At 39.8% G+C, this 18446-nt stretch overlaps 1 protein-coding gene across 12 annotated transcripts in view; it reads right to left on the reverse strand.

The window, feature by feature from the left end:
• Positions 1-18446, reverse strand: part of LOC138431147 (liprin-alpha-1-like) — a 68608-nt gene that overhangs the window by 38776 nt on the left and 11386 nt on the right. For 2 of the 12 annotated variants that reach the window (XR_011253560.1, XR_011253562.1), the window contains exons 3-4: positions 7296-7443; positions 6253-6300 (exon numbers count right to left, since the gene is read on the reverse strand). The exons of 8 other annotated variants lie outside the window; for them this stretch is intronic. The gene's annotated coding sequence lies outside the window, so the exon portion shown is untranslated. The remainder of the gene's footprint in view (positions 1-6252; positions 6301-7295; positions 7444-18446) is intronic. 2 more of the 12 variants (XR_011253561.1, XR_011253564.1) reach the window with 1 other exon arrangement.

The following is an 18446-nucleotide window of genomic DNA, read 5'->3' on the forward strand; positions in this document are numbered from 1 at the left end:
GAGAATTTTGAGCATTACTTTACTAGCATGTGAGATGAGTGCAACTGTGCGATAGTTTGAGCATTCTTTGGTGTTGCCTTTTTTGGGGATTGGAATGAAAACTGACCTTTTCCAGTCCTGTGGCCACTGCTGAGTTTTCCAAATTTGTTGGCATATTGAGTGCAGCACTTTCACAGCATCATCTTTCAGGATTTGAAATAGCTCTACTAGAATTCCATCACCTCCACTAGCTTTGTTCGTAGTGATGCTTTCTAAGGCCCATTTGACTTCACATTCCAGGATGTCTGGCTCTAGATTAGTGATCACATCATCATGATTATCTGGGTCGTGAAGATCTCTTTTGTACAGTTCTTCCATGTATCCTTGCCACCTCTTCTTAATATCTTCTGCTTCTGTTAGGTCCATACCATTTCTGTCCTTTATCGAGCCCATCTTTGCATGAGATGTTCCCTTGGTATCTCTAATTTTCTTGAAGAGATCTCTAGTCTTTCCCATTCTGTTGTCTTCCTCGATTTCTTTGCATTGATCGCTGAAGAAGGCTTTCTTATCTCTTCTTGCTATTTTTTGGAACTCTGCATTCAGATGCTTATCTCTTTCCTTTTCTCTTTTACTTTTTGCCTCTCTCCTTGTCACAGCTATTTGTAAGGCCTCCCCAGACAGCCATTTTGCTTTTTTGCACGTCTTTTCCATGGGGATGAGGATCCCTGTCTCCTGTACAATGTCACGAACTTCATTCCATAGTTCATTAGGCACTCTATCTATCAAATCTAGGCCCTTAAATTTATTTCTCACTTCCACTGAATAATCATAAGGGATTTGATTTAGGTCATACCTGAATGTTCTAGCAGTTTTCCCTACTTTCTTCCATTTCAGTCTGAATTTGGTAATAAGGAGTTCATGATCTGAGCCACAGTCAGCTCCTGGTCTTGTTTTTGTTGACTGTATACAGCTTCTCCATCTTTGGCTGCAGAGAATATAATACATGTGCATATACAGACACAAAAATGAGTACATGTAAAAACTGATGAAATATGATAAAGGACTACAGAGTATACCTATGATAACTTTCCTTTTGTTTTTTTTTAAGATTACCTGTGCCTTTAAAGAATTTTATTTATTTATTTGGCTGTGCTGGGTCTTCACTGCTGAGTGCAGGCTTTCTCTAGCTGCAGTGAGCTGGGGCTACTCTCTAGTTGCGGTGCGCAGGCTTCTCATTGCAACGGCTTCTCTTGTTGCAGAACACAGACTAGGGCATAGAGGCTTCAGTAGCTGTGGTACATGGGCTTCGCTGTCCCAAAGCATGTGGGATCTTCCTGGATCAGGGATCAAACTGGTGTCCCCTGTACTGGCAGGAGGATTCTTAACCACTTGACACTAGGGAAATCCAATGTCCCAGTTTTGATACTAATGGCTACATAAGATAGCAAGACACCATTCACCCGCCCCCCTGCCCCCGGTGAAACTAGCTATAGTATATAGAATTTCTATACTACTTTAATTTCCTGAGCTGCTGTTGGTGCTAAGTTGCTTCAGTTGTGTCCGACCCTGTGCCACCCCATAGATGGGAGCCCACCAGACTCCCCCGTCCCTGGGATTCTCCAGGCAAGAACACTGGAGTGGGCTGCCATTTCCTTCTCCAGTGCATGAAAGTGAAAAGTGAAAGTGAAGTCACTCAGTCGTGTCTGACTCTCACCACCCCATGGCCTGCAGCCTACCAGGCTCCTCCATCCATGGGATTTCCCAGGCAAGAGTACTGGAGTGGGTTGCCACTGCCTTCTCCCTGTGAGTCTATAACTATTTTAAAGTTCAGGGATTCCCTGGTGGTCCAGTGATTAAGAATCCACCTTGTAATGCAAGGGACACCAGTTCAATCCCTGGTCTGGAAGATCCCACATGCCACAGGGCAACTGAGCCAGTGGGCCACAACTAATGAACCTGAGCTCTGGAGCCTGCAAGTTGCAACTATTAAGCCCATGCTCCACGACTACTGAAGCCTACGCACTTTCGAGCCTGTGCCCTGAAACAAGAGAGGCCAGTGCAACAGAGAAGCTCTAAAACCACAACTAGAGAAAGACTGTGCACAGCAACAAAGCCCCAGGGCCACCAAAAAGAAAAAAAAATCAAAGCTTAAAAATGCATTATATTCCCATGCTGATGTATGTATAGACATCATACATACAAGCACATGTATGCCTTAAGTAAGTCTCAAACTTGCTTAGTCCTCAACTATACAATACCACCTAATCTGATACTGATATGTTACCACGTTAGTAAAACGTCCATTTGTGAGCCCCATCATGAATTATAAAACTGACTTGAATCACCATTTTGCGCTGCTTGCACTGAGTATAAGGCTTTAAGTATATGCTTCTGTCACTCAGTAGCTGTAAGTATCTTGTTCTGTGTCTCAGCTAGCACTGATGGACACTCACTACCGGCTGGGCAATGGTGTAAGTGCTTCACACACCTAACTTAATCTTCTCAACAATCCCATAAGGCAGGTACTATCATTAGTCATACCATTTTATAATAAATGTGAAGAAAAGAAGACACAGAAGGTTAAGTAGCTCACCGAAGATCACATAGCTACAAAGACAGCACCAAGAGTTAAACCTTGGCATTCTTATCCAGAGCCCTTGAGCTTATTAACCAGTTTGTTCTCTGTAACCTCTCTAAATTTCAGCTTTTCCTCTATAAAATGGTGTTAATATACATAGATGTATTAAGGAGATCAAACCAGTCCAGTCAATCATAAAGGGAATCAACCCTGAATATTCACTGCAAGACTGATGCCGAAGCTGAAGCCCCAATACTTTGGCCACCTGATGTGAAGAGCCAACTCACTAGAAAAGACCCCAATGCTGGGAAAGACTGAGGGCAGGAGGAGAAGGAGATGACAGAGGATGAGATGACTGGATGGCATCACAGACTCAATGGAGATAAGTTTGAGCAAATTCCAGGAGATGGTGAAGGACAGAGAAGCCTGGCATGCTGCAGTCCATGGGGTTGCAAAAAGTCGGACACAACTTAGCGACCGAACAACAACAATATAGACAAATAAGAATATGTAAAATAGGATACAGCACCTAGTAAATGACAGCTTCAAAAGAGATCAGGAAAGAGTTACAAATTAATAAAGCTGCAGAAGGCCTATTTGAAGGGCACCAGGAACCCTGCTCAATTCCCTGTGCTCAACTACCAAGTGAAAAAGTCAATTGTCAACTGGAATGGTGTTTTTAAAAAGCAAAATAAAACATGCATTAAAATCTAAATCACAATTCTGGGTGAAAGAAACGAGACATAAAAAAGTGGATACTATATGTACATTCATATAAAACTCCAGAAAATGAACACACTAATCCACAGTGACAGAAGCAGATCAGTGGTTGCTTCCGCAGGGAGTCAACTCAGGGGTGGACTACAATGGGCACAGGGAAGCTTTTGTAGTGTAGTAGTGTTAGTCGCCTGGAGAATCCCAGGGACAGGCTAGCCTGGTGGGCTGCCCGTCTGTGGAGTTGCACAGAGTCGGACACGACTGAAGCGACCTAGCAGCAGCAGCAGTATTAGTCGCTCAGTTGTGTCAGACTCTTTGCGATCCCACGGACTGTGGCCCACCAGGCTCCTCTGTCCATGGGATTCTCCACGCAACAATACTGGAGTGGATTGCCATTCCCTTCTCCAGAGGATCTTCCCAATCCAGGAATCGAACCTGGGTCTCCTGCATTGCAGGCAGATTCTTTAGTGTCTGAGCCACAGGGAAGATCCCTAGGAAGCTTTTGAGGTGATGGAAATGTATGATATCTTGATAGTGATGATAGTTTCACAGATATAAACTTCTGTCAAAACTCAAGCTGAACACTGTTAAATGGGTACAGTTAACAGTATACAAATCATACCTCAACATAATTATGTAAAAACAAAAAATATTAATATTTTTTAAATAAGCAAACTGCCCTGATTATAACTTCATCAAAGTAAAAATTAAATGTTGGCCAACATACTGCCAAGTTGAGAATATATATAAGGAACACAGACTATCAAAGCTCTATAAAGGAGGAAAAAAGAATCTTCAGCTGATCAAATTTTTAAAAGATTCTTACTGAGTACTCCCTAAGCAGCAGTACTTTTATACACTAAATTAAGACCAGGGTATATGAAGTTTACAAACTGAAAAATAACTTTCTAAAATTAAATTTTTGGTTTCTTCAACAAAGGTGCAAGACAGGGAACCTTCTATTCTTTCTTCAAATTCAAATCAACCAAGCCTTTGTGCTCCTATTCTCTTTCTTCTTTGAAATTTCCATTCCTGTTACCATAGGAACCTACTAGCTGACAAGCCTTCAAACATAGCAACAGTCCAGGCTTAGCAAGGAGTGTGAAAGGGGAACAGAGTCAAAGGCCAAACTTTGACTCATGAGAATCAGAATTCCAATCTTTGTCACTCTACAAAGGGTCTGATAACCATAGAAACTGTATCCTACTGGGTTTGGGAATATTATGACTAAATTTACTAAATGTAAAACCAAATGTGGAATGGCCTTGAAAATTCAAAAATGGTATTTATTCTATTTTAGATCCAAATTAGAGTAAGAAATTATTTTTTAAAAACTTTTTAGAATAATTTTTAAGTGATGTAAAATAAGACCTTTAAAAGCTTTTTTGTAAGAATAAAATGCTAAAGAGAAAAGGCCTAAAACTTAAAGAATTACTTTATATATTTATATATATATAAAGTCTACATTTGTAAAATACCTTTAGTCCCATAGATTTGCTTTTCTTTTACAAATTTATTTTGTTAACATCTTATGACAGCATATTAAATACTTTCCAATATTAGTTCAGTGAGCTAGTTTGCAGAAATATGACTTTATCACCAGAGTATATTTGTCTTAAGTCAATGGGGAGCTCCTGGAGCAGCCCATAAAATCTGACTTTTCTTCAGGAAGTACTTTTAACATTTCAAGGATCATGAATGGTTGTGAATTATAGTCTGACTCAAAAGATAAAACTTTACAAACCAAATTCATCACAATTAATACTTTAAAATAAGCATTTTAAGGCATTCTTTTAAAGTGATCTAAAATGCAAGAAAATCAATTAAAATTTTAAAAGCTTATTTTTTCTTAAAGTCAGAAATAACTAAATGCAATTAATTCTCCACTACTTATTTTCCACATTTTTCGATTTAGAAGTTTCCTAATTCCTGGCTGGTTTCCCTATCACATGATAGGCTCTTCACCAGGCGGTTGTTTGCTTAGGGAAAACCACTGTAATAATACTAACCTAAATAGAAGATAATAAGTCAGTCTGCTGGATAATGCATGTATCCTAAAAATATAAGCCATGTGTTTAAAGAATAAATACAATCAAAGAAATTTCATTTCCTCAAATGCCTATCCACAAAATGTTAATCAATGGTACAAAGGGGTATTAAATTATAGTATCCTCTTAAAAACAAAACAACACAAAACCCTGTCTTTCAAGGTCAATTCATACATCATCTGCAACTGATCCTTTCCACACATAATCCTTTTCTCTTTGAATCCTCTCAGCACTATATGCCTATTTATGGCATTTACCAAGTTCTTCCTTAAGTTTCAGTCATTCAGATAAAAACATATTTAATAAATACTAAGTCTTAGACACTGCAACTGGGAGCTAGACAAAAAAGGACAGCTGGGATTTTTAAAAATAAAGTTTCTGTACTAATTTTACTCTTTTAAAAATACAATGTGTTTCTTACCAAAAAATCAGAAAACACAAACATTAAATGAAAAACACAGAAAACACAATAAATTGTGCTAATTCAAGAACAATCACTGTTGGTCTTGACAAAAATCTTTCCAGATCACTTACTCTACATGAACAAGAATACACTTCTTTTCTGCAAAAAAAACAGGATGATACCATGTATATTATTTTATTATCTCTTCCCATTTTTTCCTATTAATTAATGTATCAAATTTGGCTTTCCTGGTGGCTCAGTAGTAAAGAATCCACCTGCCAAGCAGGAGATGCTAGTTCAATCCCTGGGTGAGGGAGATTCCCTGGAGGAGGAAATGGCAAACCCACTCCAGTATTCTTGCCTGGGAAATCCCACGGACAGAGAAGCCTGGAGGGATCCGTCAAATACAACCATTAGAAATTGACAGGCAAAGATGGAGATGAGATTACTTAGACAGAAAGAGAATGAGAGGTCTAGAGATAAGAAAGCTGGTTTGTTTTATTCCTTTACTTTACTATACTACTTACAAGTGTAAACACGTACTGTGGAAAACTTCAAGTCACTTTGACCTTTCCCTGTTCCAAAAAAAAAAGGGCCAAGTAAAACACTGGTGTTCACAGGAAAGTGGTATCTCTGGTACTCCTGTCAGGACTACCATTACTAACCACAACAAACCCACAGCTACTTACAATTCCAGGAGATCATGTGCTTGGGTACAGCTCTACAACCACAACCACAACTACAACCACCTCTTCTGGAATTCAGTTTATGAAGTTCATTAACTCACTCAAACATTTATTTAGCAGTTATTATGTGTTAGGTACTATGTTACCTGCTGGCCCTACAAAGATGAATAAGGACCTCAATAGCAAGTTCTGCTTTCAAAAGCAAATGTCCTGCAGTAGGACCTGAACTAAAAAATGAGGACAAGTTCATACCCAATACAATGGCTATTATTCCAAAACAAAAACCCAAAAAATAACTAGTGTTGGTGAGGATATAGAGATACTGGAACCCTTGTGCATCGCTGGCAAAAATGTAAAATGGAGCAGCTGCTATACAAAATAGTTTGGAGGTTCCTCAAAAAATTAAACAGAATTATCATGCTATCCTCAAATTTCACTTCTGAGAATAACCAAAAAAAAATTTAAAGCAAAGACTGGAACAAATATTTATACATCTGTACTCATAGTAGCTATGTTCATAATAGCCAAAAAATGGAAGGAACTCAAGTGTCTCATGAATGAATGATTAAACTAAACATTGGGCATAAATATATAATGAAATATTATTCAGTCTTAAAAAGGAAGGAAATTCTGACACTTGTTACGACATGGATGAATCTTGAAGACATTGTACAAAGTGAAATAAGCCAATCACAAAAGGACAAATATTTCATGATTTCACTTAAATGAGGTCCTGGAGTAGTCAAATTCAGAGACAAAGAAAAAAAGTAGAATGCTGGTTGCCCAAAGGTTGGGGGGAGGGGAGAACAGGGAATTATTGTTTAATAGGTACAGTGTTTCAGCTTCAGAAGCTGAAAAAGTAAGGGAGAGTGGTAATGACATACCAAGGGGACTGTACTTGATGCCACTGAACTGCACGCTTGAAAATGACTGGAACGGGGGAATTCCTTGGTGGTCTCATGGTGAGGACTCTGAACTTTCACTGCCGGGGACTGGACTGAATCCCTGGTTGAGGAATTAAGACCCCACAAGCTGCATGGTATGCCAAAAAACAAACAAGAAAAGATTCAAATGGTAAATTTTATGTTACAGATATTTTGTGTACATGCATGCTAAGTCACTTCAGTCATGTCCAACTCTTTGCAACACTATGGATTATAGCCTGTCACACTCCTCTGTCCACTGGATTCTCCAGGCAAGAAAATTGGATTAGGAAGCCATGCCCTCCTCCAGGGGATCTCCCCGACCCTAAGATCGAACCCACATCTCCTGCATTGGCAGGCGGTTTCTTTACCACTAGTGCAACATGTATGCTTTGCCACAATTTAAAAAAAAATTCTGAGGAATATTATCTATAAGTGCTACTATGAAATAGCCAGGATATATTGTTAAGTGAAAAAAAAACAACGTAGAGAAAACAAACAGTATGACACTATATCAAAAGAGCGTGAAAGATTATATAGCTATACACAGATATTATATAGACATTTTCTAAAATTACTATAACTTTTAGTGGAAGGATAAACAAAAAGCTTTAAAAAAACAACTACCCTCAAGGGAAGGAAAGAATAAAGTTAGTACTCAGCTGGTAAAGAATCCACCTGCAGACTCCGGTTCAATTCCTGGGTTGGGAAGATCCCTTGGAGAAAGGACAGGCTATCCACTCCAGTATTCATGGCCTTCCCTGGTGGCTCAGATGGTAAAGAATTTGCCTGAAATTCGGGAGACCTGAGTTTGATCCCCGGGTTGGGAAGATCCCTGAAGGAGGGCATGACTACCCACTGCAGTATTCTTGCCTGGAGAATCCCCACAGACACAGGAGCCTAACAGGCTACAGTCCACTGGGTCTCAAAGAGTCAGACACAAATGAGTGACTAAGCACAAACACAGTCCAGAAACGAGACTCCTCTGAATGTACCTTGTTGTATATATCAAGTTTTTAAACATGATTATACAATAAATTTAAACCAAAAAAAATTTTAAGTCGTTCCTCAAAATCAAAATGAAAAACAAACCTAAACTGTGTATTGAGTTAAACCAAACAGAGGAGTGCTTAACTCTAAAACACAGCAATCTGACTGCACATCCTTGGTGAAATACATCCTAAGGGCATAAGAAATACAAAGAAACCTTATAGTGCTTTCAGTAATGATATTGATATTATTCTGAAATTATGTAATGTCTGTATATCATAAGGTTTCGGTATGAGAAGAAACAAACATTCTAAAAAATAAAACTCTCCAATATTATTTAATTACAAGTTATCAGTATAAACTCATGCTGAACTTTCTTTTTCTAAAAAAGTATTTCCTAGCTCCATCTTTGAAGAGACCTATAAATTACTAACCTAGTATCAATAAGCATAGCACCCAGATAGCAGTCTGTAAAAATAAATGAAAATTCCTTCCAACTAAAAGCAACCAGCACTCACAAAAGAAAGTGCTAATTCAAGTTCTGGGGCAGAATTTTACGAAATGAGGTTGGATCATACCAGAAAGCAAGGAAGCTATCAGAAACCACTAAGGTAGTATCAAAAACACTTAGGCGCTATCCTGAAGAGGTGCTCACTACCAAAAACAGAACAGACTGAGCCACAACAAAATAATAACTGCAGTGGACTGAAACACATCAAATATGGTAAAAATCCATGACTTCATAATGATACTTGAAAGGAGAATGATGATATTTGAAAGGAGAAAGATCTCATTAGTCACTTTTGAAAGATTCTTATGAATCAATTTATTATCCTAAAAACTAACAAAGGAGAACAGTTGCATATTTACTGTCTTTTTTATATACACTGAACATAAGAGTAACTCAAGAGTCCAATACTCAAAATGAGGAAGTTTCTGTTTATAAAGTATTCTAGATGAGAAATGAAGAATGACAGAATATCACCATTTTACAAACCCCTAATAAAATCTTGACCTAGGAAAACATCGATGGCTGCTAAAATTATAGAGAGTAACAAGCAGATATCACAGTGCCTTGGAACTATTTTTTCAAAACAAAAACAGACAGAGGAACATGGTCAAAAACACCATAGGGATGCAAACAGCAAAATAAAGTCTGAGACAATCTGCAGGGCAAATGTGTTACACGAAAAAAGGAAGATGGGAAACGGAAGGAGAAACTATAATTAAGAGGCATATCAGTTCAGTTCAGTCACTCAGTCGTGTCTAACTTTTTGCAACCCCAAGAACTGCAGCATGCCAGGCCTCGCTGTTCATCAACAACTCCCGGAGTCTACCCAAATCCATGTCCATCGAGTCGATGATGTCATCCAACCATCTCATCCTATGGTCCCCTTCTCCTCCTGTCCTCAATCTTTCCCAGCATCAGGGTCTTTTCCAACGAGTCAGCTCTTCACATCAGGTGGCCACAGTAATGGAGTTTCAACTCCAACATTAGTCTGTCCAATGAACACCCAGGACTGATCTCCTTTAGGATGGACTGGTTGGATCTCCTTGCAGTCCAAGGGACTCTCAAGAACCTTCTCCAACACCACAGCTCAAAAGCATCAATTCTTCAGCACTTAGCTTACTTTATAGGCTAACTCTCACATCTATACATGACCACTGGAAAAACCATAGCCTTGACTAGACGGACCTTTGTTGGCAAAGTAATGTGTCTGGTTTTAAACATGCTGTCTAGGTTGGTCATAACTTTCCTTCAAAGGAGTAAGCGTCTTTTACTTTCATGGCTGCAACCACCATCTGCAGTGATTCTGGAGCCCCTAAAAATAAAGTCAGCCACTGTTTCCACCATGTCCCCATCTATCTGCCATGAAGTGACGGGACCGGATGCCATGACCTTAGTTTTCTACATGTTGAGCTTTAAGCCAACTTTTTCACTCTCCTCTTTCACTTTCATCAGCAGGCTCTTTAATTCTTCTTCACTTTCTGCCATAATGGTGGTATCATCCGCATATTTGAGGTTATTGATATTTCTCCTGGCAATCTTGATTCCAGCTTGTGCTTCCTCCAGCCCAGAGTTTCTCATGATGTACCCTGCATAGAAGTTAAATAAGCAGGGTGACAATATACAGCCTTGACGTACTCCTTTTCCTATTTGGAACCACTCCATTGTTCCATGTCCAGTTCTTCCTGGCCTGCATACAGGTTTCTCAAGAGGCAGGTCAGGTGGTCTGGTATTCCCGTCCCTTTCAGAATTTTCCAGTTTATTGTGATCCACACATTCAAAGGCTTTGGCATAGTCAATAAAGCAGAAATAGATGTTTTTCTGGAACTCACTTGCTTTTTCCATGATCCAGCGGATGTTGGCAATTTGATCTCTGGTTCTTCTGCCTTGTGTAAAACCAGCTTGAACATCTGGAAGTTCTCGGTCCACGTATTGCTGAAGCCTGGCTTGGAGATTTTTAAGCATTACTTAATTGCCAACATCTGCTGGATCAATGAAAAAGCAAGAGAGTTCCAGAAAAACATTTATTTCTGCTTTACTGACTATGCCAAAGCCTTTGACTGTGTCGACCACAATAAATTGTGGAAAATTTTTAAAGAGATGGGAATACCAGATCACCTGACCTGTCTCTTGAGAAACCTATATGCAAGTCAGGAAGCAACAGTTAGAAATGGATATGGAAAAACAGACTGGTTCCAAACAGGAAAAGGAATATGTCAAGGCTGTATATTGTCACCCTGCTTATTTAACTTCTATGCAGAGTACATCATGAGAATCGCTGGGCTGGAGGAAGCACAAGCTGCAATCAAAATTGCTGGGAGAAATATCAACAACCTCACGTATGCAGATGACACCACCCTTATGGCAGAAAGTGAAGAGAAACTAAAAAGCCTCTTGATGAAAGTGAAAGAGGAGAGTAAAAAGGTTGGCTTAAAGCTCAACATGTAGAAAACTAAGATCATGGCATCCGGCCCCATCACTTCATGGCAGTAGACAGGGACACAGTGGAAATAGTGTCAGACTTTTTTTGTGTGTGTGTGGCTCCAAAATCACTGCAGATGGTGACTGCAGCCATGAAATTTAAAAACGCGTACTCCTTGGAAGGAAAGTTATGACTAACCTAGACAGCATATTGAAAAGCAGAAACATTACTTTGCCAACAAAGGTGCATCTATTCAAGGCCATGGTTTTTCCAGTGGTCATGTATGGATGTGAGAGTCGGACTGTGAAGAAAGCTGAGCGCTGAAGAATTGATGCTTTTGAACTGTGGTGTTGGAGAAGACTCTTGAGAGCCCCTTGGACTGCAAGGAGATCCAACCAATCCATCCTAAATGAGATCAGTCCCGGGTGTTCAATGGAGGGACTGATGCTGAAGCTAAAACTCCAATATTTTGGCCACCTCATGCAAAGAGTTGACTCATTGGAAAAGACTCTGATGCTGGGAGGGATTGGAGGCAGGAGGGGAAGGGGATGACAGAGGATGAGATAGCTGGATGGCATCACCGACTCGATGAACATGAATTTGAGTGAACTCTGGGAAGTGGTGATGGACAGAGAGGCCTGACGTGCTACAATTCATGGGGTCACAAAGAGTCAGAAACGACTGAGCGATGCGACTGGACTGAACTGAACTGAACTAGAGTGTGAGATGAGTGCAATTGTGCGGTAATTTGAGGATTTTTTGCCATTGTCTTTCTTTGGGATTGGAATGAAAACTGAGCTTTTCTGGTCCTGTGGCCACTGCTGAGTGTTCCATATTTGCTGGCATATTGAGTGCCACACTTTCACAGTGTCATCTTTCAGGATCTGAAATAGCTCCACTGGAATTCCATCACCTCAACTACCTTTGTTCGTAGTGTTGCTTCCTAAGGCCCACTTGACTTCACATTCCAGGATGCCTGGCTCTAGGTGAGTGATCACACCATCGTGATTATCTGGGTCATGAAGATCTTTTTTGGACAGTTCTGCGTATTCTTGCCACCTCTTCTTAATAGCCTCTGCTTCTGTTAGGTCCATACTATTTCTGTCCTTTATTGAGCCCGTCTTTGCATGAAATGTTCCCTTAGTATCTCTAATTTTCTTGAAGAGATCTCTAGTCTTTCCCATCCTATTGTTTTCCTCTATCTCTTTGCACTGATCGCTGAAGAAGGCTTTCTTACCTCTCCTTGCTATTATTTGGACCTCTGCATTCACATGGGTATATCTTTCCTTTTCTCCCGTGCTTTTCACTTCCCATCTTTTCACAGCTATTTGTAAGGCCTCCTCAGACAGTCATTTTGCTTTTTGGCATTTCTTTTTCGTGGAGATAGTCTTGATTCCTGTCTCCTGTACAACGTCAATTGTACACTGGAGACAACTGTACTGTATCGTGTACTTGGCAATTGAGACAGTTCAAAATGGTGTGCGAAACTCAGGAATGAGCAATCTTGTTTCTATCAAAAGCCACAATATTCAGGGAAAAGACAGACATCAAGTTAAGAACTTAAAGGCACGTTTTGTACAGTAAGAGAAATAAACATACTAACAAGGATCTTTTCCCCAATTTAATAAATGGACATTCACCCCATGTATTTGAACATGTTCCAATTTCAATCAAAGTATTGAGGAGGAATTCTCTATACACAATGAAAGAACACCCAACTTGTTGATTGTGAACAACAATAAGCAAATTTGAAATAACCCAAATTCTGCAATTTCTCTCCTGGCATCCTTAGCTGAATAGCATATATTATTTCATTCGAAGGACTCATTTTGATTTCACCAAACATCAGTACAGGAATGAACCCGAGACAGGCTTGAAGCCTGGGTCTGCTGAAAGATGCTTTACCTAGGAAATGTCTTTCAACTCATCCAGTCCACAAAGAACACTGAAGAATGTGCTGGGGTTACCTGGTCCAATTATTTGCTCCCACGAAAAGCTGGCAAGCTGATCCAAAGTTCCTGGATCAGAGACAGGAGGCTATCAGCAGACAAGTCCCTGTAAGGATCTCAGAATCCTAACTTCTATTTGCAGGTGTGCTGCACTGGTTGCTGAATTTCCACATCCTTTGCTATTACAGAAACTTTACACTCTCAGACTGTCAGGAGACTCTGTCAGTGGCATCACTGTCCTGATATGATGACCAACCCAACTATCCCTGACATCACTTCATATCACCAGAGCTTTCTCTTACTCATCTAGGTGCTCTCCCTAGAACGAGTGAAATTCAAAAAGATGCAGTCTCACTGCCAGCAAAATGTCTAGCCTATATGGGCCTGTTTGAAGAGAGGAGAGAGACAGCTCACCATGCCACCATTATGAAAGCCCCAGGAGCCCACAGTGAGAGATGCAAATTCATATGAAACAAACACATTGTCTTTCTAGTACTTTCTCTCTAGGGTCACTTAGAAATGAAATTTGGAATAGAATTAACACTTCTGGATCATCTATTCTGCATCATGCATTCTGCTAGCTACTTAAATCTCTCATTTAATCCTAATAGCCATTCAAAGTATTTTTGTTATTAGTGCCTTTTCACAAATTATTTTCACAAAGATGCTGAAGTGAAGTGAAGTGACTCAGTCGTGTCCGACTCTTTGCGACCCCATGGACTGTAGCCTACCAGGCTCCTCTGTCCATGGGATTTTCCAGGCAAGAGTACTGGAGTGGGGTGCCGTTTCCTTCTCCAGATCAAAAAGATGTTAGGTGACTTAATTTCAAAGTCTGAAAGCTACTACATGAAAGAGGCAAAAGTTAAACCCAAATCAGTATATAAATCTTTATGACTTATTTCTTACAACTCTATTTCCTTTCCAAAGGAGTTATACTGACTTAAAATACCAGAACCACAGCCTTGTCTAACTCAATGAAACTAAGACATGCCTGTGGGGCAACCCAAGACGGGTGGGTCACGGTGGAGAGGTCTGACAGAATGTGGTCCACTGGAGAAGGGAATGGCAAGCCACTTCAGTATTCTTGCCTTGAGAACCCCATGAACAGTATGAAAAGGCAAAACGATAGGATACTGAAAGAGGTACTCCCCAGGTCAGTAGGTGCCCAATATGCTACTGGAGGTCAGTGGAGAAATAACTCCAGAAAGAATGAAGGGCTGGAGCCAAAGCAAAAACAATACCAGCTGTGGATGTGACTGGTGATAGAAGGAAGGTCCGATGCTGTAAAGAGCAATACTGCATAGGAACCTGGAATGTCAGGTCAATGAATCAAGGCAAATTGGAAGTGGTCAAACAGGAGATGGCAAGAGTGAACATCGACATTCTAGGAATCAGTGAATTAAAATGGACTGGAATGGGTGAATTTAACTCAGATGACCATTATATCTACTACTGCGGGCAAGAATCCCTTAGAAGAAATGTAGTAGCCATCATGGTCAACAGAAGAGTCCGAAATACAGTACTTGGATGCAATCTCAAAAATGACAGAATGATCTCTGTTCGTTTCCAAGGCAAACCATTCAATATCACAGTAATCCAAGTCTATGCCCCAACCAGTAACGCTGAAGAAGCTGAAGTTGAACGGTTTTATAAAGACCTACAAGACCCTTTAGAACTAGCACCCAAAAAAGATGTCCTTTTCATTATAGGGGACTGGAATGCAAAAGTAGGAAGTCAAGAAACACCTGGAGTATCAGGCACATTTGGCCTTGGAATACGGAATGAAGTAGGGCAAAGACTAATAGAGTTTTGCCAAGAAAATGCACTGGTCATAGCAAACACCCTCTTCCAACAACACAAGAGAAGACTCTACACATGGACATCACCAGATGGTCAACAATGAAATCAGACTGATTATATTCTCTGCAGCAAAAGATGGAGAAGCTCAATATAGTCAACAAAAACAAGACCAGGAGCTAACTGTGGCTCAGATCATGAACTCCTTATTACCAAATTCAGACTGAAATTGAAGAAAACAGGGAAAACCGCTAGACCATTCCAGGTATGACCTCAATCAAATCCCTTATGATTTATACAATGGAAGTTAGAAATAGATTTAAGGGCCTAGATCTGATAGATAGAGTGCCTGATGAACTATGGAATGAGGTTCGTGACATTGTACAGCAGACAGGGATCAAGACCATCCCCATGGAAAAGAAATGCAAAAAAGCAAAATGGCTGTCTGGGGAAGCCTTACAAATAGCTGTGAAAAGCCAAAGGAGAAAAGCAAAGATATAAGCACCTGAATGCAGAGTTTCAAAGAATAGCAAGAAGAGATAAGCCTTCTTCAGCAATCAATGCAAAAAAATAGAGGAAAAGAAAGAAGAAAGACTAGAGATCTCTTCAAGAAAATTAGAGATACCAAGGGAACATTTCATGCAAAGATGGGCTTGATAAAGCACAAAAATGGTATGGACCTAACAGAAGCAGAAGATATTAAGAAGAGATGGCAAGGATACACAGAAGAACTGTACAAAAAGGATTTTCACGACCCAGATGATCATTCATCTAGAGTCAGACATCCTGGAATGTGAAGTCAAGTAGGCCTTAGAAAGCATCACTACGAACAGAGCTAGTGGAGGTGATGGAATTCCAGTAGAGCTATTTCAAATCCTGAAAGATGATGCTGAGAAAGTGCCGCACTCAATATGACAGCAAATTTGGAAAACTCAGCAGTGGCCACACGACTGGAAAAGGTCAGTTTTCATTCCAACCCCAAAGAAAGGCAATGCCAAAGAATGCTCAAACTACTGCACAACTGCACTCATCTCACATGCTAGTAAAGTAATGCTCAAAATTCTTCAAGCCAGGCTTCAGCAATATGTGAACCATGAACTTCCAGATGTTCAAGCTGGTTTTAGAAAAGGCAGAGGAACCAGAGATCAAATTGCCAACATCTGCTGGATCATGGAAAAAGCAAGAATTTCAGAAAAACATCTATTTCTGCTTTATTGACTATGCCAAAGCCTTTGACTGTGTGGATCACAATAAACTGTGGAAAATTCTGAAAGAGATGGGAATACCAGACCACCTAACCTGCCTCTTGAGAAATCTGTATGCAGGTCAGGAAGCAACAGTTAGAACTGGACATGGAACAACAGACTGGTTCCAAATAGGAAAAGGAGTACGTCAAGGCTGTATATTGTCACCCTGCTCATTTAACTTCTATGCAGAGTACATCATGAGAAACGCTGGACTGGAAGAAACACAAGCTGGAATCAAGATTGCCGGGAGAAATATCAATCACCTCAGATATGCAGATGACACCACCCTCATGGCAGAAAGTGAAGAGGAACTAAAAAGCCTCTTGATGAAAGTGAAAGAGGAAAGTGGAAAAGTTCGCCTAAAGCTCAACATTCAGAAAATGAAGATCATGGCATCTGGTCCCATCACTCCGTAGGAAATAGATGGGGAAACAGTGGAAACAGTGTCAGACTTTATTTTGGGGGGCTCCAAAATCACTGCAGATGGTGACTGCAGCCATGAAATTAAAAGGCGCTTACTCCTTGGAAGAAAAATTATGAGCAACCTAGATAGCATATTCAAAAGCAGAGACATTACTTTGCCGACTAAGGTCCATCTACTCAAGGCTATGGTTTTTTCAGTAGTCATGTTTGGATGTGAGAGTTGGACTGTGAAGAAGGCTGAGCGCTGAAGAATTGATGCTTTTGAACTGTGGTGTTGGAGAAGACTCTTGAGAGCCCCTTGGACTGCAAGGAGATCCAACCAGTCCATTCTAAAGGAGATCAACCCTGGGATTTCTTTGGAAGGAATGATGATAAAGCTGAAACTCCAGTACTTTGGCCACCTCATGCGAAGAGTTGACTCATTGGAAAAGACTCTGATGCTGGAAGGGATTGGGGGCAGGAGGAGAAGGGGACGACTGAGGATGAGATGGCTGGATGGCATCACTGACTTGATGGACGCGACTCTGAGTGAACTCTGGGAGTTGGTGATGGACAGGGAGGCCTGGCATGCTGCGATTCATGGGGTCGCAAACAGTCGGACATGACTGAGCAACTGAACTGATCTGAACTGAACTGAGAACCAAGATAGTTCTCCTTCATTTTTTTGGTGAGAGAACTGGGTAGTTTTAATACCCAACAGGGACTACCATGCCAGGAACCAAATTCCAATATTGAACCAAATTCCAATTTTAAACCAATACCCATTTTCATATACCCAATCTAACAGTCTATAGGAAATCTCTCGTTACCAGTTAGACTTTGTGTAGTCAGTGGAAGAGCAGAAATATTTTATTCAACCTCTACAATATTTTCAACTATTTGGACTATACAAGTTGCCCTCTACATTTCAAAATCTATGAATAATCATCTTTCTACAAAATTTCCCAGATTTATGTTAGTTTACTTGGAAGTACTAAATCTTTGAATTTTACTATAAATGAAGATTCCAAAACAAGTAGTATTCGATTTGCTGAAAGCACTGTAACAAAGGATTAAAGACTAAAATTTAAAAGAAAAAAAAAAACTTTAAATTCTATGTACTATGTTGGTACATTAATATTAGAATATGAGAACATGGTAAAAGCTATCACTTTAAGAGAACTTACTCCAAAAGTACTGTGCCAAATACTTTATAAATGCTTCATTTCATATAAATGCTTCATTTTGTATCTTCCAAAGTGTTAACTCTGTTTTACAAGCAAACTGACAATGGTAAGAAAGCTCAAGTAACTTGACCAAAGTAATACAGAGAGAAAGTGGTAGCTGCTGCTGCAGTTTATACAATTCCAAAGCTTTTATCTCTTATTGTCACAGTTTACTGCCCCCTAATTGCTATCTGGTAAACATATCTTTGTCCACAATTCTAAAACCATTATTGAAACACATACAATATTATTTAAACCTATTATTAACTATATCCATTAATTTGTCATAGCTTCTAAAGTAAAATAATTAAGAAGTGCCTAAAGAATTATCATTAGAAGAATTCAAGTAAGGCAACAGATTTTCATGACGGCCTGAGAGGTCGAGAACAGATAATTCACACAACAAAACCTCTATCACTGCTTGGGAGTTACTGTTCTTAAATTGATGTAAAGATAGTAAGACCAGGATACTATCTTAAGTATTTCAGACAATGTAAATACTGTAAACCAACCAGCCTAAAGGCTGAACCAAAGAACCCATTTTCAAAATCATGTTATCTTCAATATTTAC

This window comes from Ovis canadensis, chromosome 26, assembly GCF_042477335.2.
Source record: "Ovis canadensis isolate MfBH-ARS-UI-01 breed Bighorn chromosome 26, ARS-UI_OviCan_v2, whole genome shotgun sequence".
Classification (NCBI taxonomy): domain Eukaryota; kingdom Metazoa; phylum Chordata; class Mammalia; order Artiodactyla; family Bovidae; genus Ovis; species Ovis canadensis.